Below are 21,732 nucleotides of genomic sequence, written 5' to 3' on the forward strand. Positions count from 1 at the left end.
AAAACAAAACCCTCTCATGGGCGTTGGGGGCAATCACACAATTTTGGAGGCTCTGCCGCTGCCTCCTGCGTTTTGAGCGGGAGTCTGGCAGCACTGCTGCCCTCACACCAGTTTTACTGCTGAGCTGCTCACTGCCTTTCGGCAGAAAGTCCGGATCTAAAGGGGGCGGGGTGAGAACAAAAGCTCTCTCTGGCTGGCAGAGTCAACATTTGGCAGAGGGAAACTCGATAGAGTCTGTGAGGTCAGTTTTGCAGTGGAACTGCATCACGCAGGCCTAGCTGACCCAAGCCAATCCCCCCCCCCCCCCCATCTGCTTAGCAAATATTATTGGAAGGTGATTTTCCACCCTTATCCTGCAAAAACATCTGCGTCAGCCTGGGCCGGGGAAACAATCCCTTGTGATCAAATCAGAAGCAAAGTGGGAAGTGCCGTCACTTCAGCAATGTGCACAGAGCAGGTTACAAGGCAGGGAGAGAGGCCAGTTGGCTGAACCTGAGTTACCCAGGGAGGAGAATGGAGAAGGTCAGTCATTGGTGACCCTGTTGAAATAACTGTCCTCGGCTGCAGAGACCTTCCACTAGCTTGCAAACAGCAGCAGCCTTGAATCTCCCTTTGAGGAAGTGATTGACCTCAAAAGACGGGAACTGAGGCCCAGAGAGGGGGATTTAACTTGCCAGATGTGTCTCAGGAGGCGGCAGAGCTGGGAGCAGAAAACCCAGAGGTCCTGGCTTGCTCAAGGAGTCTATCCTGTGCTGGAAACGTACTTTCCTTGGCCAGAGCGCGAGTGGACTGGGCTGCTGCTGCTCAGCGAGATCCAGCGCTCAGACAATCCGTTCATAAATAATAAACCGAGAACGGCAGCAGCAATTTTCCAGCACAAAACAAAGAGCAGGAAGAGGAACTGCCTGCTGCTCGTGCTGGGTGAGTGTGGCGCCCTCGAGGCTATTTTCAGGAGACCCTTGTGTCCGGTCTCTCCTGGGCTTGGAGGAGTCACAGCCTGCGCCTGCTCTGAGCGGCTGGGTCGGAGAGCAGTGACTCCCCTGGACTCGATGCCAGGAAAAACCTCTCACCTCTTCTTGCTTTGTAGATACCAGCTCCAGGGGGCACTGAGGGCCTGAGCGGGGGATCTGGGTGAGGGTGCAGGAGGAGTGGGGTGGATGGAGACACCACTGAAGTAATCAGAGACTTAACGCCAGTTGCTTGGCTTTGGGGGTGGCCAGATCCGTCTCTGGCCTGTGACCCCCCCCTCCCTGGCAGCCCTACAGGGCAGCTGTTTAATATCCAGCAGCCATGCCACACACTGGGCCGGGGCGGGGCCCAATTCTGTGAGGTGCCTCATCCTCTCCACTCCCCTCAGAGCTCAGCCCCCCTGGCCTTAGGAGGGGATGTGTCCCCTGTGAAGGGAATTCTGGCTTGTTAGCATTGAGTGAAGATGTTGAATCAAGAGCCCCTTGGCTGGCACCAGAAGGAAGCCAAACCTCGTGCCCAGGACTGAGATGGGGCATGTGGGGTGGGGAGAACACACATGGCATGAAGCAAAAGCCCCCTCCCTGCTTGGCACCCTCCGAACAGACAGCGAGAGAACAGACGCTGCTCCTACCCGGAGGGTGAGGGTTAGTGTGGGAGGTGCAGGGAAGCGCTTAGGTCAGGCACATGAGCAGCAAGCGTGTCCCTGCCTGTGATCAAGGTGACTGCAAGGCGTCCTGGCACCATTCCCTGCCCGGTGCTAGTGTGACGCTCCCAAAGCCCAGCGCTGGGCCAAGCAGACGGAAATAACCAACTCACCCAGGCTCCCCTCGCTTTCAGGCACCGCTGCCCCGGTGCCTTGATGCTGCTTTTTCAGCAAGTCAGTCAAAGGTTCCAAAGCCCTTGAATGCTGCAGGTGCCGTGGGGCCAGACAGAAACAAACCCAGGGCAGCCCAGGCTGCAGTGCTGCCCTGGCAGGAATCAAAGCGATCTCAGGCGTGAGGAGGGAGAAGAGAGAAGGGAGGAGTCAATGATTAACCCAGGGGCTGAATCACTGCCTGGAGCAGCGTGCCAGTGGCACACCTCCCTCGGAGGAACGAAAGCCACCCAGCCGGGCTGTTCAGCAAGCGCAGAGTCCGGCCAACGCCCAGCATAGAGGATTTCAGAGAAGTCGCCTCTGGCAGGGAGGAAAGAGGATGTGCCACACCTGGATCCAAATGTCCTTCTGCATTTCGGACAGCGTCAGCGGTGGGCCCGTTACTGAGGGGGAAACTGAGGCACGGCGAGGCAACGCCCCTCGGTGGGAATCGTCGTGTGTGCAAGGAGTACAGGATCAGGCCCTCAGTGGTAGATCCAGGAGTCTAGGATTATCGAAAAGTGGGGAGCTGCCCCTTGCCAGCGAGCACAGGCACAGCAGAGAGCACACAGCACATGAACATAGCGCATGCACACGGGGCATATTGTTTACATACATGTGTTTGGATGGCTGTGCAGCACGCGTATGTATGTGGTGCATGTGTGTGAGCACATGGAGGTGCCCTGATGTGCATACAAGTGCATGAGAGTGCCCAGCTGTTCACACTGGGGCTTGTGTGCTCGGTCCCTCTGTCCTGGCAGCTAGTTACTTGCTTGGCTCCTCAGTAGCGGTTCAAAGTCCTTAGGCGGTGCCTGCCCTGCGCGCCGTGCAATGGCGGAGCCGGGCCCCTGCAGCCACACCCTCTTCTGCTGACAGAGCCACGTCCAGCGGCTCCTGCCAAGGAAGCACGGTCCACACTGGCACGTTGCATCCCTGACGCTTGTCATGCAGGGAGATGTCTCTTCACACTCCTGAGCCACAAAAGTGCCAGTGTAGACAAAGCCGTCGGCTTTCCCTGGCACTAAACCACCACACAACGGGGGGGGTATCTGCTACGGCTCCTCGGCTGCCTCTGTCTTATATAATCCCATGCTAGGAGTCGCCCAGGTCCAGTCTCCCAGAGCGCAACGCTCCCGGCGAGACAGCACAATGGAAAGTGCCACACAGACCTGGGCCCCAGGCAATCCCCAGGTGTGCTGCCATGGCAACCGTTCAGGAGCAGGGCCTGCCTGCTGCTAGCGCTGAGTCTGGTCCTCACACTTGGCTTTGCACACAGATGTGCGTGCCCCCCCCCCCTCCCGCACTGCATAGCCACGCAAAGCACCAAATGGCCCTTTTCCCATGACAAGGCGGTTAAGTGATACAGGGCGTCCCCGCTGTAAGTTGCTTCGCTGATGCTTGTGGGAACGGTTCCGTTTTAAGTCCACCCACACCCCGCTCTTCTGTGGCGCAAAAATTAAAAGACCAATTGGCGCAAACGGAAGCGAGCGGGACGGGGGGGGGGGGGAATTCCTCTCTTTACGTCCTTTCGCTGTACGGCCACAGTTTTTTGAACTTATCTTGGACGTATAGTGGGGATACCCTGTACAGCCATGGACTGCTAATCCAGGGTGCAGTGAACATGGGGGCCCATCGTTGTCAGCCTTCCTCGGGCTGGCTGGTTGCCTAAAGGCTGCTCTATGCCCAGGGGGCCTTGAATTTAAAAAAAAAATTAGGCAGGTGTCACAGCTTGAGGGACACGAGCTGGCATTCCAACATCTCCTAGGCTACCTCTCCTTGCGTTCTCTGTCCCCAGACCTAACTAGGAAAGGCCCAGGTCCCTGTTTAAAGGGGTGGGTATCTGAGAACCTGTTAAAAGAAGTAGTCTGGTAGCACTTTAAAGACTAACAAAACCTGGAGATGGGACCATGAGCTTTCATGGCAGTTTATCCCCCCGAAGCTGTTAAAAGAAGATTCAGTGCTGGCTATCCTCAGGCTTGTTCTGATACATGGTGGCCGGCTGGCGAGGGCCCAGGCGCTGTGGGGCAGGATGGGAAGGGGGAACTGATGAGGGCCCTGGGGCTGTGGAGCAAGACAGAGGGGAGAAGCTGTATTATAATCATTTAAATCTATTATATTTCATATTTATACTGTGTTTCCACTCACAAACCCCCACTATTTTTACTTTATTGAGCCTAAATGTTTAGATAGCTCCAAATTTAAAAAAAAAAAAAAAGAATTTTTGTTCTGCAGGAAGTTTCCAAGTTTTGGTTTTTTCGCTCTGATTTGTAATTCAAATGTCCTGTGGTGGTTCCGTTCCTTGCCCAGCTCTGCCTCTGGGTGAGGTGGTGTCACTCCAGCATTCGAGATCCAACCCTCGGCCACATGGCCTGGGCTGCGCGCTCCTGAAACGCGGGGCTTTCCCAAGCCCTGTATCCCCAGAATGCCTGAGTTGCTTCCAGGTAAATTCACCCCATTGTCCTGGTGCCTGTGGGCTGTACGAGTCTGAGGACACACAAAGCCTGTTCACTCAATAAGCAGAACTAATAAAGCCCGGTCCCTGGGGACAGACCATTCTTCTTTAATCACCACGTCAAGAGAGCAGGAAGTTGCCTCCTTCAGGCTGTGGGTCAAGCACCAGATTTACACAAGCAGCTCTTTTCATTTGCAGGATGTAATTGATGTTATCATGCTCCCTCAGGATGTCCTGGAGCTACCACGTGTCCTTCCGAGTCCTTGGAAACACGCTGGATCAAAACCAGAGCAGCTCCTGCTGCTGCCTCCCATGAGAGGAGCTACATCAGCCCTTTGGCTCCCAGAATCGGGAGGGTGAGAGTCAGAGATGAGGCTATTTTCTCCCTTCCATAGTAATTGGCCTTCCTTTATTCCCATCAGCTCTATGGCAAGGAAAAGGCAAGACAGGCAGCCGGGCTGGTTAGAGAGGAGAACAACCCCACCCCCGCCCTCTTGGCTCTCCCTGTGGCTGCACATCAGCCCCCCTAACCATGATGGGTGCAGTGCAGAAAACCACTCATCTGGCTCTCTGGAGAAGGGCAAGATTCATGGGGCAGGCGATGGCTCTGTGCGCCCAGCTGGGCAGGTAGAATTGAGAACCCGGGTGAGTCCGCAGGTGTCAAGCTTCAGGTGATGTCAGGAGGCAGCCGGAACAAACCCCCCCAGCAGGGGTCTGCAGCTGGGGTTCAAAGTGTTGAGCCCCCACTGCCCAACCGGAAGCTGCGTGGGAACTGCCGGTGCCTAGCAAGAGCACTGGGAAATCAGGCTGGAGGCAGCGTGAGAAGGGAGATCTCACCTGCTGGCCTGGCCTAGAGTGGGCCCTTGTGGCTGGAGTGAATTCCACCCTCCGGGACTCAGTTCCTCACCCACGGGAGTGGGACGAAAAGATTCAACTTGCTGATGGAGCTGATCTGAGCCTGTTCCTGGCTGTGAGGTGCAACGGGGCTGTGGGAAAGGGAATGAAATTAGTGACGGGCAGGCAGAGCAGCTAGTGCTGCAGGACCATGAGCACCTGCCCCAGTCTCTCCATAGGAAATGGGTGCTCTCTAAGGGGACCATCACACAGGCCTACCCGTCAGCTACACATCTCCTCCTGAGGCATCCAGCCCCGGGGACGGATGGCTACGGCAGGATCCGTCTCACCTGCCATCAAAGGCATGATTGCAGCATGCAACTGCTGCGCCTGAGCTTGCCTTGATGTAGCTGGCTCAATAGCAGGGAAGCCACACCAGCGCCGGCAGGCTGGGATGCTACCTTCAGTGCTGCAGGTTCACGGCTTTTGTTAGGAGAACTAGATCGAGTATGTCTCCATGTGCTGCAGCGACACCAGTGACTCCAGAATCGCCATCCCCTCTTTCATGGGCCCAGGGACAGGGCCTGCCGAGCAGGGAGAGCAGAATGTTCACTTCCATTGTGGAGATTCTGGTTGATTAATCTGTAGCCTTGGGACCTGAACAGCTACTCAGAAAGCACCTGATGGATCCCAGGAGCAGGTCAGGGAGGCAGGGCTAATTGCATTGCATAAATCGGAGTAAATATAGCCTGTGGCAAAGCTGATGCACCGGGAGGTGCCTGGAGACCCTGGGATTGGGACCAGCCAAGCAGGTTCCACTCCTGTGACGTAGCTGGTTCATTTCTGGACTTTCTAAGCTTTGTTGATTTCCTGTCAGCTTAGTGCTGCCTCTGCTCTGCCAGACTTCTGAAGTCACGAGGAAGAGTTTCCTGAGAAAATCCCTCTAATGAGGCTAATTGAGGGTGTGGTAAAAATAGAGCTAGTGAAACACACTGGAGTTGATGGAATCCATGTGAGAGGGACAGAGGGGTACAATACCCAGGGCACGGCCACAGGGGCCAGGAACTCCTGACATCTGCCACAGTGCAACACACACGCAGGTCTACGTGGCCTAATTAATGTGCAATGCGTTAGTGCGCTTTAGAAACCACACCCCGTCATCTGCATTACTCTTCGCTAGGTACCAAGGAGCAGAGACATCACCAGCATAAAGAAACTCTCTGGAAAAGGGTGAAGCCAACACACGCTCCAGTGTTTCTCTGGTGTTTACTGGGGAAACACCAGCTTTTTTGGGGGGGGGGGAGAGGGAGGGAAGGAGGGGCTTACCAGGGACGTGTCTGAAATCTGAACCTTCTCTATACAGACCAGAACTGAGGACTCAGCTGTTCTTTCCCTGGCTCTGCCATTAATGTGCCTTCCTGGTCACATAGCTCAGGCTAAAAACTTCCCAAAGTGATCGCTACTTCTGGATGCCTCAGTTCTGGGAATCTAAGCTCAGATCCCCTGGGCTGGATTTTCTGAGGTGCTGAAGCCAATGGCACCCAGCACTCAGGCCCATGTGTCTGAGACCGGGCTCCCAAAACCTGAGGCATGCAACTAGCTACTTCTGACAACCTGCTCTTTACGCCCATGTCTCAAAGGCCATGACGCAGGGAATAACACAGCCATACGTGCACCACCCTTGCCTGAAGATCCTGGTGCACCAGGAACACAAGGCAGTAAATCGAATGATGTCACATTAGCCACATCCAAGGATGTGACCTTTGCACCATAGAGGCTGGCTTGCTGTGGTCTGGTTTCGTTAACGTGCAATTGCAAAGAATTAAACAACAAGCACAGCACCAGCAGCTGTTTGGGCCTGGCTGCTGCCTGCTGCTTCCCCTGCCAGGGCAGAAAAGCAAGTCTAGTGAAACTCCCTGTTTGCTGCCACGGGGCCTGATTCTGGGCTCAATGCAGAATAAGCCGCTGAAGTCAACGTTGGCTCACACTGAAACTGAGTGCAGGACCCTGCCTGTGGTTTGCCACGTACTGCACAGCATCCTTTGCAAGGGGAGGACACGGAGGCAGCATTACTCCCAGGTTTGCATGCTGGCGTACTGACACTCACGCTGCTTAGCATCGTTGCAAACATACCATTCAAATCTTTTTAACCACTGAAGTTTTTTTTTAAAAAAGGAAAGGCACTGAAATGCCCAGTCTTTAAAACAAAAAACAAACAAAAAAACCAGGACTATGTAGCACTTTAAAGACTAACAAAATGGTTTAATAGGTGATGAGCTTTCGTGGGCCAGACCCACTCCCCCATCTTGTTAGTCTTTAAAGTGCTACATAGTCCTGGTTTTTGTTTCAGCTTCACCAGACTAACACGGCTGCATTTCTATCACAGTCTTTAAAAAGGCTTCCTTTTTAGCAGCCCATTTTTAGGAGGACAATCCCCTTTGTTTGACAATCTCAGACAGTCCAGCTGGTGGTACGTGGGGGAAGAGGTGGGCCAGAGCTGCTGTTACATCCCATCCCGTTTTGTGATCTAGAGAGAGGTTGAGCTGGTGATGTCACCTTAGCCCCACCCTTTGGTCTAATCTTCGGCCTGGATGCTGTGGGGGGTGGCAGCTTGCTCCAGTAGCCAATCTTCCTCCTCAAAGTCTCTTTCTTTAAGGACCCTGTGACACAGAGGGTGCATCTAGACTGGCAAGATTTTGTGCAAAATCTTGCCGCCTGTCTACACTGGCCACGAGTATTTGCACAAGAGCACTGACTTTGTACTGTACAAAATCAGTGGTTCTTGCGCACTCTGACGCTCCCGCTCAGGGATAAGCCCTCTTGCACGAGTATTCTTGTGCAAGAGGCCAGTGGAGACAGCCAAGTTAATTTCTTGCACAAGAAAGCCCGATGGCTAAAATGGCCACCAGAGCTTTCTTGCGCAAGACAGCGTCTACACTGGCATGGATGCTTTTGTGCAAAGGCACATGCCAGTGTAGACGCTCTCTTGCGCAAGTACTTTTAACAGAAAAACTTTTCCATTAAAAGTATTTGCACAAAATCATGCCAGTCAAGACACAGCCAGAGTGTGCACCTGCCCCCAATGAGCACCTGGAGGCACCCTCTGGGAACCAGCTCTTCATTGCTGGAGCACCCGCTCTTGGCCGGTGTGTGGCCTTCTGACCTGGTTTTTCTGAACCCCTCTGTATTAAGACCCACATCCCTCCAGGACTCTGGCACCCATCCCCCCTGGGTACCACCCTGCCACAGGACCCCCACACTCTGGAGCCCTCCCCCTCTGGGAACCCTGTTTGCCCACCATGCCTCAGTGACCCCCTGCCAGGCATCAGCCACCCCCTTACCTCAGGGGCATACTGCAGCCTGACACGGCCACTCATCGCTGCCTCTCTGCAGCCCTAGTGCCTCAGGCCCCAGCTCGGCTCTGTCAGGCAGCCTCCAGCTTCCCCAGCAGCCAGGGCCCTCCTGCTCCCCCAGGAAGAGTGAGTCTGTCTCCCCCCTCTAGGAGCCTTTATTTATACTGACCTCGGCTGGGCCCAGATTAGCTAATACCCCATCACAGACCCACCTAGAGCAGTGGTCCCCAACCTTTAGAGGCTGCCGGGCTCCAGGGGGCGTGGCCGTTTGCCTGCCGGGCGCCAGAGGGCGGGGACACATGCACGCCCAGGGGCGCCCTCCCCATAGCTGCGGGGGCGGGGGTCCCCTGCAATCGCTCCGCTCCGGGGCCGGTGCTCCTCCCAAGCGCCGCGCACCCGAGGCCGGGCCCCCCCCTGCAAACACCGCGCTCCTGGGGCCGGCGCTCCTCCTAAGCACTGTGCGCCGGGGACCGGCGCCCCCTCCAAATGCTGCGCGCCCGGGGCCGGCGCCCCCCCCAGCGCCGCGCGCCTGGGGCACGAGTGGCCAATTCGCAGCGCTCCCAGGGCCGGCGCTTACCATGCGTCCGGGCTGGCTCCAGCCCCGATGAATGCACCACGTGCCCGGGGACAGGCCAGCCCTGAGCACTTGGCGGACGCACACAAATGACCCCGTGGGCGCCATGGCGCCCGCGGGCATCATGTTGGGGACCACTGACCTAGAGCATGTGGGGGGAGGGGGGGCAGAACACTCCAGACCCTCGGGATTTTTTTCACCAATTAAACCTAGTTTCTGACACACTAATTTTGCTTCACTGATTTCTGGTCCTGCTCTGTTCTTGTTTACCAGGCATGACCCGAACACAACCCTCGAGCTATATCCACAGCAGGCAGAGCACTATGAAGTGAACCCGCAGGGCCTGCCTTCGCCTCAGCTGGGAGGCAGGAGAAAACATGTGGCTTCTCCCTTTATTTCCTCACTATAGCAAAGAGATTTAAAACTCTTTTTTTTACATTACAGGGCCTCTCTGGCCTGCTTTCCCCAGAAGGTGCCAGGGTGGACTGGCGGACCGGCAGACTGCCTGTATTGCCAACCCCATATGATCACAAAACAAAAAATCAGTCCCCACAAAATCATGTGATTGGCTTAAAGATGGTGCAACTTTTTAAACAAGGAATGTTGGGGTGCTTTTTATCGGTAGGGTTGCCAGGTGTCCGGTTTTGAACCGAACAGGCCAGTATTTGAGCTTTTTGTTCAGGAAACAAATTGAGAAAATAGAAATGAGAAAACAGAAATGTCCAGTATTTTTGACATGCGATGGAATGTGGATGGTGATGGAATGGCAAACGTGTCTGGTATTGTTGTTGAAACCATCTGGCAACCCTATTTATCAGTCTTTAGGGGTCACATTGCCAGATTTACTCAGCAACCACCAGGATGGTAAATGTATCTTTTTAAAAAATGAAAGCTGAGATTCTCCTATCATGACACCACTGCAGAGGGCAGGACTTTAAGAAAATCACTGAATATTGCAAAGGTCACAACAAAATCCAGGGCACAATCCACACTTCCTGGGGTGTTAGCGTTCCGCCTGCTCTCTTGACCAGGAACTTGGTGCCATTGAATAGAATTCTTCCTATAGGGCACACGGTATGTTCATGTTCCAGGACTGAAGTTGATCGCATATGCCAAACTTTAAGCACACACTCAAGTCTCTTTGGTACCTACCTATGACATTGCAGTTTTAAGTGAGTAAAACTTGATTAAGAGAGGAAATTTCATTCAGACTGTCTGGCATAGAGAGTACGCTTATTAAGTTTGCAGATGATACCAAGCTGGGAGGGGTTGCAACTGCTTTGGAGGACAGGATCATAATTCAAAATGATTTGGACAAATTGGAGATTATGGTCTGAGGTAAACAGGATGATGTTTAATAAAGACAAATGCAAAGTGCTCCACTTAGGAAGGAACAATCAGTTTCACACATAGGGTACGTCTACACTACAGCGCTAGTTCGAACTAACTTAGTTCGAATTAGTTAATTCGAACTAAGCTAGTTCGAACTAACGCATCTAGAACTAAAAACTAGTTCGAACTAGCGTTTTGCTAGTTCGAACTAGTAAGTCCACATTGAGTGGACTCTGAACAGGGCTTAATGATGGCCGGAAGCAGTGCCGGCAGGGCATAAAAGGAGGACTTAGAGCATGGAGATACTGTCTCAGGCTAGCCGAGGGCTGCGCTTAAAGGGTCCCGACCCCCACCCCGGACACACAGTTCTAAGGGGTGCCCCGCTTGCAAAGAAGTTCTGGCTTGGAGTGCCCTGAGTGCCCACACTGGGCACATCACACCACTCGGCCATCAGCCCGGCTGCACTTGCCGCAGGCTGCCATCTGGGGAGAGGGAGTAATTGGGGGGCTGCAGGAGAGCTTCCACCCCCAGAAGCCCGCAGAGCCAGCCCAGTCCTCCCCATCGGGGGCTCGTACCCCATTCCTCCCTCACCTCCTTCCACTTGCCCTTCCCTAGCCCCCCTTCTTCTTGATGTACAAAATAAAGATAACGTTTCTTCCAACATTGACTCTGTCTTTATTGAAAAAAACTGGGGGAGACTGGGAAAAGGAGGTGGGAGAGGGGAAGAGAAAGGCTGGGAGAGGGGAGGGCAACTAACATGATCAGGGGTTGGGAACAGGTCCCAGATGAAGAGAGGCTACAGAGACTGGGACTGTTCAGCTTAGAAAAGAGGAGACGGAGGGGGGACAGGATAGAAGTCTGTAAAAGCAGGGGTTGGGTGGAGAGGGTGCATTCAGAAAAGTTCTTCCTGAGATCCCATAAAGAAGGACTAGAGGACACCAAAGGAAAGGAATGGGTAGCAGGCTTGAAACTAGTAAGAGAAAGTTGTTCTTGACAAAGCAAATAGTTAACCTGTGGAACTCCTTGCTGCAGGAGGCTGTGAAGGCTACAACTAGAACAGAGTTTAAAGGGAAGTGAGATCAAGTCATGGAGGTTGGGTCCATGGAGTCCTATTAGCCAGAGGGTAGGAGTGGTGTCCCTGCCCAAAGTTTGTGGAAGGCTGGAGAGGGATGGCACGAGACAAATGGCTTGGTCACTGTCTTCGGTCCATCCCCTCCAGGGTCCCTAGGGTTGGCCGGTGTGGGCAGACAGGCTACTGGGCTAGATGGACCTTTGGTCTGACCCAGGACGGCCATTGTAAGCTCAGGGCTCAGTGTCGGGGGTCTCAGTGGACCCCCTTGATTTTCATGCACACCTGGTCCTGGGTGGCCAGGCTGGCAGCTCTCCTGCCCTAGACGGCCACTTTCCTGTGCCTAGTGCGGAGATCGTGGACAAGGTCCACGATGTCCGCACTAGCCCAGGAAGGTGCCCGCCTCTTGCGGTCCAGGGCAAGCTCCCGGGAGCCGCCAGCCTGGTCCCGGCAAGAGGGGGTGGGCTGGGGGGCATCGGGTGGGTGGCTCTGTGCCGTGCCAGGTGCAGGGTCTGCTAGCTGGGTGCTGGCAGGCTTGCACCTGGCACGGGCACCGTAGCCAGCCCGTGCCCCTTTAAGGGGTCCGGGGCCGGGAGGGGGGCATAGAGTTTCCCTGGTGTTGGCCAGAGTGGCCACCAGGGAAACCTGGGGAGGGCTAGCCTCCCACTAGTTCGAACTAAAGGGCTACACAGCCCTTAGTTCGAACTAGCTAGTTCGAACTAGGCGTTAGTCCTCGTAAAATGAGGTTTACCTAGTTCGAACTAAGCGCTCCGCTAGTTCGATTCAAATTCGAACTAGCGGAGCGCTAGTGTAGCGCATAGGAAAGTTAGTTCGAACTAACGTCCGTTAGTTCGAACTAACTTTCTAGTGTAGACATACCCATACAGACTGGGAAGCGACTGTCTAGGAAGGAGTACGGCAGAAAGGGATCTAGGGGTTATAGTGCACCACAAGCTAAATATGGGTATGTTTACACTAGCCCCCTAGTTCGAACTAGGGAGGCTAATGTAGGCATTCGAAGTTGCAAATGAAGCCCGGGATTTAAATATCCCGGGCTTCATTTGCATCTTCCCAGGCGCCGCCATTTTTAAATCCCCCTTAGTGTGGACTCCATGCCTGCGGCTACACGCGGTACGGAGTAGGTAGTTCGAATTAGAATCTCTAATTCGAACTACTGGTACACCTCATCCCGGGATATTTAAATCCCGGGCTTCATTTGCAACTTCGAATGCCTACATTAGCCTCCCTAGTTCGAACTAGGGGGCTAGTGTAGACATACCCTATGACTCAGCACTGTGATGCTGTTGCAATAAAAGCAAACACGATTCTGGGATGCATTAACAGGTGTGTTGTGAGCAAGACACAAGAAGTCATTCTTCTGCTCTACTCTACACTGGTTAGGCCTCAGTTGGAGTATCGTGTCCAGTTCTGGGCACCGCATTTCAAGAAAGATGTGGAGAAGTTGGAAAGGGTCCAGGGAAGAGCAACAAGAATGATTAAAGGTCTAGAGGACATGACCTATGAGGGAAGGCTGAAAGAATTGGGTTTGTTTAGTTTAGAAAAGAGAAGACTGAGGGGGGACATGAGAGCAGTTTTCAGGTATCTAAAAGGGTGTCTTAAGGAGGAGGGAGAAAACTTGTTCATCTTGGCCTCTGGGGATAGAACGAGAAGCAATGGGCTTAAACTGCAGCAAGGGAGGTTTAGGTTGGACATTAGGAAAAAGGTCCTAACTGTCAGGGGAGTCAAACACTGGAATAAATTGCCCAGGGAGGTTGTGGAATCTCCATCTCTGGAGATATTTAAGAGTAGGTTAGATAAATGTCTATCAGGGATGGTCTAGACAGTATTTGGTCCTGCCATGAGGGCAGGGGACTGGACTCGATGACTCTCGAGGTCCCTTCCAGTCCTAGTATTCTATGATCCTATGAATCTTTTTTTCTTTTTGTCAGCACCCATCAGCCTGAGAAACACTTTGGAGAAAGAATCTTGCTGTTAAAAATTCAACATCCGTGTCCTGCAGTGGGACAGGAGCCCTTGAGAGAATTCTCCAACATAATCAAGGAAAACTAGCTTGAAGCTCCAGATATTTCTGAGAGACAACAAGCAGAATTACAAATAAAAGGCCCAAAAGGTAATCTAAAGAACTGTCACTACAAAGACAAACAAGGCCAAGGATTGCTGAATAGGATGGCGCCAGCTGCCTCCACGTTGGAATGGAGACACGACGCCGTCAACGCCAGAACAATAATCAGTGAGGTCACACACACAAGAACCCCTGGTGGAGTTCATTTAACTCCAAGCACCTGACAAACCAGCCAGCCCTTGGAGACTGATAGAGAAGATGGTGATAATTAAACACAAGTCAGGAGACTGAGGAGCTCAGTGATCACCCAAGAAGGCACCTGAGACTCAGGGAGAGACTCTGTAGTGTTTAGTGCTGGGACTAAGTACTCTCGATTGTCTTACTGTGGTTTGAACAGCTCAAGCTCTGCTGGCTGAGAGCTGGGCCAGCCTTTCCGGGCTCTTGTATCTGTTTGCAAAGCCTGTCTGGTTCTTTCCAGGTGACATGAAAACAAAGGATACGAAGGACTATTTTGCTAACATAGTCATCACGCCGGCAGCCCTGCAGTCATGTGTAACGAGCAGCCCAGTGATTCTGAGCAATGCAACAACAACCAGCCAGCACACCCAGTCTCTAGCACAAGCTACCTACCGCCTGTGTGGGGGAAATGTGTGTCCAAGAAGAGCCCCCTAGAAACACACCCAGCACATGCTTTCAGGGAGATAGAGAAAGAAAGTAACCAGCTTTCAGGGGGCAGAAAAAAATGGCAACTCTGGTGTTCTCTCATTTCCTAGCTGGGGCAAGCGGGAAGGGACGTGGTGTTGGGGAAAAAGCCAACTTTCTTGTGTCATGATTATGAGGGTTAGCCAGCAGCCTGGGGATTAAGGGGTTAACTACACCTTGCCAGGTGGAGTGACCAATAGGAATGTAGGTGGGATTTTTCAAACTGGGACAAAGGAATTTGGGTTTTTTCTTTTCTCCCTTTTGTCTCTCTGGCTATGTCTAGACTGCAGGCTTCTTTCGAAAGAGGCTCTTTCGAAAGCATCTTTCGAAAGAGCCTTTTTCAAAAGATCGCGTTTAGACTGCAGGCAGATCTTTCGAAAGAGAAATCCGCTTTTTCGAAAGAGAGCACCCAGCGAGTCTGGATGCTCTCTTTCGAAGACGGCCTCTTTACATTGAAGAACGCCTTCTTTCGAAAAAGGAACTTTCGAAAGAAGGCGTTCTTCCTCGTGAAATGAGGTTTACCGCCATCGAAAGAAAAGCCGCGTTCTTTCGAAATAATTTCGAAAGAACGCGGCTTGAGTCTGGACGCAGGGGAAGTTTTTTCGGGAAAAGGCCACTTTTCCCGAAAAAACCCCTGAGTCTGGACACGGCCTCTGAGAGAGTGCTCTGCAGCTACAGAGAGGGACAAGCATGTCTCTCTCTCTCCAAGACACCATTCTTCCTTTTCTGTAAGTAGGGTAAAGTTTAGGTAATTTCGTTAGGTTTTATTGTGTTATGGATTGGGTATGGGATCTGAGATCTGGCCCTGCTTAAAAGATGTTTTGGCTTTTCTTTGTAACTAAGTTCTAGGCCCATGGAGTTTCTCCATGAGTATATTTTGTTACCTCCCTATCTAGTCATTATGGTTGCAACAGGAATATTGTTGTAATAATAAAAGTTCTTTCTTTTCTTTTTATTAACCTGGCAGTGGTTAATTGTGGGCCTTGATTTTTATTTTAGGGGTAAGATTTCCCAAATGCTCTTTCCCCTGATTTCTTTATCAACATTTGGGTGGTGGCAGCGGAAGTTTTATTCCCAAGATCTAGGTTTTTAAGATTTTGGGGGAATTTTTATACCAAAGCCTGGTAGATAAGGCTTTGGGGTACACTTGCTGGCCCCCACTTCTGCATTTATCATGCCAGAGTGGGGAAGGAGCCATGACATCTTGTTTAGACACAAATGCACTGGAGAATCAGCAAATGCAGTGAGACAAATGATCAGTGACAACATGCGAACTCCATGGGTTTGTGCTTCAGGCTCAGGCTGTCGGAGAGTCCCTCCTGCAAACCATGCTAGGTCGGAAGGCAGCTGCCAGCACATGCCATGCCAGGAAAGACCAGGAGGCAAATGTTTCTCTCTTGAAGGAGAGAGATTTGCGTGGAGCTGAGCGAGTATCTGTTTTTCCAGGGTTGTTGGGTTTTTGTTGTTGGTTTTTTTAAACAAATCATAAAAGCTGGAAACATTTTATTAGTTCAGCCCCAAATGTTTCATTTTGGGTCATTTTTAACCCCAAAACGGGTCATTTGAATCTAGCTCTCCCCCGCCCCCCTTCACTGGCTTTTACTAAAATGAATAAATAAGGGGGAGGGGGACTAGATTCACGCAGCCCCGGGAGGTGACGCTGCGGCTGCAACTTTCATAGCCAGCATCAGCAACCTACATCCAGGTGACTGCCCTGAACACTGGGCTCTCAGCTGTGCCGGGGCGGGGGTGGGGCACGCTTCCAGGCCTTTCTGTTTTATAAAATAGAGGCTGGCAGACGCGAGCGAGAATAGCTCTGGCTGGAGGGGCCAAGAGCTGAGTTAACATGTCGGGGTTTGCTCTAGAAAAGTGCTTGCGTTTTAAAGGAAAGCAGAGAGCCTCATGGAATCAGTTGCTAATCTAGAGGGCCGGTAAATGCTCCCCTTAGTCAGAGAAGCATCAGGCCGTATTTCTTGCTCGCACAAGGGACACCATTGGGAGGCAGGGTTTGTGCAGTAAACGTTTGTTTGTGTTAAACCTCAGTCCAGCACAAACAGTCAGAATGAAGCCACTTAGAACGGGAGACTCTAATGAGCTCAATCAGCAGCCTGCGTTCCTTGAAGCCCAACACGGAGCCCCAGGAGAGAGATTTCTGCTGAGATCTGTGGGCTGCAAATTGAGGCCAGTCGGAGAAATGAACAATGGGACATTGCCCTGTGAGTCACAGGCTGTGCGAGGACCGCCACGTTCAGGCCCAGCGTTTTCAGCACCATGCCAAAGCCGGCCAGCTTCAAACCTCTGCCACTCCAGACAGGGCTTGGGTTTGCTTTTTATAAATCGTCACTTTTGCTTAAAGTGGTCAACACACAAACAGACCGAGTTCTGCTGCCAGATTGTCGGTTTCAGGCTTTTCCCACTGGCACACCCCTACACATTTTCCAGTGGAGGCAGGGGACCCCTTTGGAAATCTTAGATACAATCTACAGAACCTCAGAGGAAAAAGACCACTTCTAAATAACGACACCCTTTCGCAGACCCCTGAGATGTAGGGACCTCAGGCTTTGTCTACACTGCCGCTTTTGCTGGTAGAGACTATGCAAATTAAACTCTGATTAGCATTTTGTCGTGTTTCATTTGCATAATCTATTCGAACTGTTTTTGCACAAGGGGTTTTTGCGCAAAAACAAGCAGTGTGGACATTTCCTTTTTACGCAAAAACCCCCTTGCACAAAAATGGCTCGAATAGATTGTGCAAATGAAGCATGACAAAATGCTAATCAGCGCTTCATTTGCATGCTCTCTGCTGGCAAAAGCCGGCAGTGTAGACGTAGCCTCAGGTTGTAAACTCTAGGGTAGTGATAACACTGGCTTCTGCATTCTCTCACCTCTGAACTCTTCCCTCATCTCCACACATTTCAGGGGGAAACGGAAAAGGTGCTAGAATGAGTTTGGACTCGCTGATTCATGACGCAATCTCTCTATTTTCCAACGTATGGATAACGTGCTCATCACCCTAGCAACGGACAGCCTTTCCCGCTGTTGTTGTGTGGGATCAAACCAATGACCTTGAGACGAAAAGGCTCTGCCCTCCACTTTCATAATAGTTATGCAAAAAAACTACGTTGAAAGAACATGAAGGCTGCAAAGTCGAGTAAGCCCAAGCAACTTCAGTTCAGCCTCCTTGTGCTTAATGGTGCAGACTTTGGATACATGGGCACATGATAGTTTTTCCATAGAGCCCTGTCTCATTCATGCCCAGGAAGGGTGGCAGCTAGCGTGTGGCCTCATTTGCTGAGCACTGCTCAAACCCTGCTCTGAATACAGACCTGTTAAGCTCCTTGTGGGCGTTTCTGTGGGGCTGAGCGAAGGCCAAACTATGTATTTTTCCAAAGTTCATACTCGGAAACAGTTAAACTACTTCTGCTAAAATTTGCAACAAAATTCAACCAGAAGCAGAAAATGGGGGGGAGGGGGGGGATTTCAGCCCAAATGGTTAAAGTTTGATGAAGTCCTAAGCAATGGAAAACAGGGCTGCCGAATGGCAAGGGTCAGGTAATCTTCACTCCAAGTGATGCCATCTGCTCTACTTCTAACGCCCTGCCCTGTTAGCAAGGATCTCAAAGCGCTTCACACACATTAGCTCATGTGCATGTTCCAGACACTTGGCTATATCTACACTATAGCCTTTTCCGCAAAAACATTTGCAAATGAGGTGGTGTGGAATTTTGCCGTGCCTCATTTGCATAATTAATGAAGCTCCGTTTTTGAACAAGATGCTTTTGAGATGGGAAAGGACCCGCAGCCCCATCACTTGGGCCATTTAAACGTGGACTGGACACAGCCCCAGCAAATGCTCCATAGCAAACAACTCTGCAACTGCCAGCAGCTCAGATCACTCCGCGTTAGCCATCCCAGCAACTAATTGGCTCCACCACCACCCTCGCTGCCTGGGAGCACAGAGAGAAGCCCCCACCTGGAATCATTGATTATTGTCGGGAAATGAGAGATTATTACGCCCTGCGAGGCAAAATGGCCTTTGCCAGACTGTGAGCAGAAAAAGCTCTGGGCAGGTGTTGCATGGTGGTGCTGTGGGAGAGCTAATAGACACACCTGAGCTAAGGTCCTGGCAGCTGTTCCCATGAATACAACATGCAACAACCCTCAGGGATACACATGGAAAAATATTCACACACACACACAAACGTACAATCGCTTGGGTGTACACACACACAGGGCTAAAACACTCAGGCTACGTCCAAACAGCAGGCTTCTTTCAGAAGAAGCTTTTCTGGAAGAGATCTTCCGAAAAAGCTTCTTCCAAAAGAGAGTGTCCACACTGCCAAAGTGCGTCGAAAAAACAATCTGCTTTTTCAGCAGATAGCGTCCACACTGAATGGGCGCTAACTCGCTTGTAAGCCGTGATTATAGGGCACCTGTGCTTTTTCCTCTTTTCTCTACTTTTGAAAGAACTCCCTCTTCCCCGTCCACACACACCTTTTTCCGGAAGAGCTCTTTCGGAAAAAGGCTTCATCCTCATAGAATGAAGATTACCAATGTCAAAAAACCCCTCTGGTCTTTAGATTTTCTTTCAGAAGAATGCGATTGCAGTGTGAATGTAATTGAAGTTTTTCAGAAAAATGGCCGTTTTCCAAAAAAATTCTGTAATGTAGTCATACCCTCAGATGTTCACAGCAATTAACATGAATATACACCTGTCCCCATCTGACCAGAACATAGGTCTGTGTGCACACACAAATATACACACCCCAGGCCTCAACATTTCCACATGCCAAGTATGTCTGCACAGTTACTAGCACGCCTAGGCAAACAAAGAGGCGTACAAGCACAAGAAAATACTTGCACACCAGAAAATCCATGTACACAAACACATGCTTATGCGCATGCAACATTACACGCCATACATACAAGTATGCACACACACATGCTAGTGCACTTAGCCAAACATACCTGTGCATGCACTCCCACAAGACGTGTCCACACGGATGAATGACACTGCCTATGCGCATGCACAAACTGTGTGTGGGGCTACATTGCATCCAAGGTGTGCGGGGTGCGCAGGTACCTGCACTAGCATGGCTGACAATAGCAGTGGAGATGGGGCCATGCAGGTTGCAGCAATGCAAATAGGTCCCCAGGCACGCGGAAGCCGGCAACGCTGCCTCTGCACAGCTCTTGCTGCCCACACCGCGGGAGGCAGCGCTAGGGCGGGTTCCTGCCAGGCTGCACTCACACCGCGCGGCAGTGGAGACACACGCTACAAGACAAAGGCCACGTCCTTAGCGGGTCTTGGCCCTGAGATCCGTGGAACTGGGCTGATCTACACGCACTGGGCAGCTGTGCAGAGCGGGGAGACCCAGTAGACAGCGGTGTTAATGCAGAGCTAATTCTGCAGCCTCCAATCTCCTTCCCCATCCAGGGCCCAGGCTGCCTTCCCAGACTCCTTCCTCCCACGGCTACCTCTCTGTTGCAGCTCCTGGGGCTCCCATGGCAAGCAGGTGGGGGCTGGGCTTTTAGGGTAATAATTCCGGGGGAGGCGACTGGTGTCTCCTGCTTCCTTGCTTGCCAGCCCACTCTCGGGAGTGGCTCCCTGGCCGGGGGGGGGGGGATGTTAACCTCTGGCAGGGAGGCCCCCGCCCCCAATCTCAGCTGATGAAGGTTGGGATTTTCACAGCTGGGCTCCTTCGTCAGCCCTTTTGAAAACTCCCAGCCGCGTGCGACTTCCCGGACGTTCCTCAGCAAGGGGCCAAGAGCAGGCAGTGCGGTTCCTGCCCCCGGCCCCACGGCAACCTGCCCGGAGCCGGGCCTGGGCCAGGCACGTCACTCCACAGGCCAGGTCCTCCGCTGGTGTCAAGCGTTGGTCTATGGATTTCAACGGGGCGTCGCTGTTTTACACCCGAGGCTCCGGCTCCAAGGGCAGGCTCCAGGGGTTGTTTTGCAAGTTTTTTTCTCACTCCCTGGCTCGGCCTTGGCTTGCACCCCACAACCACAGCAGGGTAGGGTAGAATGGGGTTGCATGTCACACGGTATTATTTCTGATCACTGATTGGTTGACAATAATGCAGATAATCTCTTGGGTCAGGAAGCAGCAGAGAAACAAGCATAGGGTTGGGGGACACGTTAAAACTCGTCCTTCCTGAGCAACACAGGCCCTGTCCAAGGCCCCTGGGAGCTGTTTGGCTGGGGGGAAATGCATCCAGAGCTACCGTATTTGCATGCACAGGTTCACAGGGGCCCCAATCCTGCCCGCCTGGCTCTCCCAGGGCCAAATCCCCCTCCACGTCTCTCCTCCACTGCCTGGCTCCTGCTATAATGAGGCATGGAAAGCTCGTGTGGCCACCAACGGTTGTGATCTCGGGGTGACTTCCAGCCTCCCAGCCCCCTGCTGCCTCATGGCCTGGAACAAGTCTGAGTTCAACAGAGATGAGTGTGCGTGTGCCACACACCTAGGCTGTGTCTACACTGGGCCACTTATTCCGGAAAATCAGCCACTTTTCCGGAATAAGCTGCGAGCTGTCTACACTGGCCCTTGAATTTCCGGAAAAGCAACGATGCTCTACTGTACAAAATCAGCCACTATTCCGGAAAAACTATTCTGCTCCCGCTCGGGCATAAGTCCTTATTCCGGAACACTGTTCCGGAAAAGGGCCAGTGTAGACAGCCCAGTAGTCTTTTCCGGAAAAGCGCGTCTACATTGGCCACAGATGCTTTTCCGGAAAAAGGGCTTTTCCGGAAAAGCAGCCTGCCAATGTAGACGCTCCTTTTCCGGAAAAACTGAAAACGGAATAGTATTCCGTTTTAAGCAGTTCCGGAAATTCATGCCAGTGTAGACACAGCCTAGAAGGCCCAGGTTCAAATCTGCCCTGTGGCAGTTACATACAGGGTGTGTGTGTTTGCTCACTTGTGGCTTTCCTAAGCAAGACCAGTGAGCCCAGCACATCCTGATGCTCCAAGAGGCCTGTGTCCTGGGTGTGTTGTCACCTGCCCAGGTTTTCCAGGACAAACCCTCAGTTGAAGCAGCTGCCTAGGAAATCTGTGGGGCACTCGGTGCCTATGGACTCAGGCCCTAGTTGGGATTGGTCCTGCCTTGGGTGGGGTGGACTTGATGACCTCCTGAGGTCTCTTCCAGCTCTGTGATCCCAGATGTTGGGGGGGCGGGGGGAGTTGTACCTCAGAGGTGGCATTTAAGCATCAAGCCACAGTCCCCAAAAAAGGCATCAGGCCCCTCCCCCCCCCCCCCCCCCCCCGTCAGACATGCACTCACAGGCCAGCGGGTAAGAGCTGAGCAAGCTACCACCAACTACGCCTTTCACACACACACCCAGCGGCTGTGAGAGCCCCTGTGCTGTCGACCCTGTGCTGTCTGGACTTGGCACTGGCCCCTCATGCTGATGTTTCTATAGAACCTTCCAGGCCTCAACAAGTCGGAAAGACTTTCAAATAATAGGCAGTGGGTACAGAGATCCAGTGGGTACAGAGATCCAGAACACAGA

At 52.3% G+C, this 21,732-nt stretch overlaps 1 protein-coding gene and 1 long non-coding RNA gene across 3 annotated transcripts in view; one reads left to right on the forward strand and one right to left on the reverse strand.

Annotated features, from left to right (window-relative positions):
* Positions 1 to 21,732, reverse strand: part of LOC106731587 (cAMP-dependent protein kinase inhibitor beta-like) — a 52,494-nt gene that overhangs the window by 20,243 nt on the left and 10,519 nt on the right. Inside the window, exon 1 of one of the 2 annotated variants that reach the window (XM_089773418.1) lies at positions 1,786 to 2,600. The exons of the other annotated variant lie outside the window; for it this stretch is intronic. The gene's annotated coding sequence lies outside the window, so the exon portion shown is untranslated. Of the gene's footprint in view, positions 1 to 1,785; positions 2,601 to 21,732 lie in introns of those variants that run through there. 2 annotated transcript variants of the gene reach the window in all.
* Positions 149 to 20,929, forward strand: LOC149521584 (uncharacterized). Its single transcript, XR_016347880.1, has 2 exons — positions 149 to 921; positions 13,386 to 20,929. It is a non-coding gene; the product is annotated as an uncharacterized LOC149521584 (long non-coding RNA).

This window comes from Pelodiscus sinensis, chromosome 26 (assembly GCF_052426305.1).
Source record: "Pelodiscus sinensis isolate ZL-2025 chromosome 26, ASM5242630v1, whole genome shotgun sequence".
NCBI lineage: Eukaryota > Metazoa > Chordata > Testudines > Trionychidae > Pelodiscus > Pelodiscus sinensis.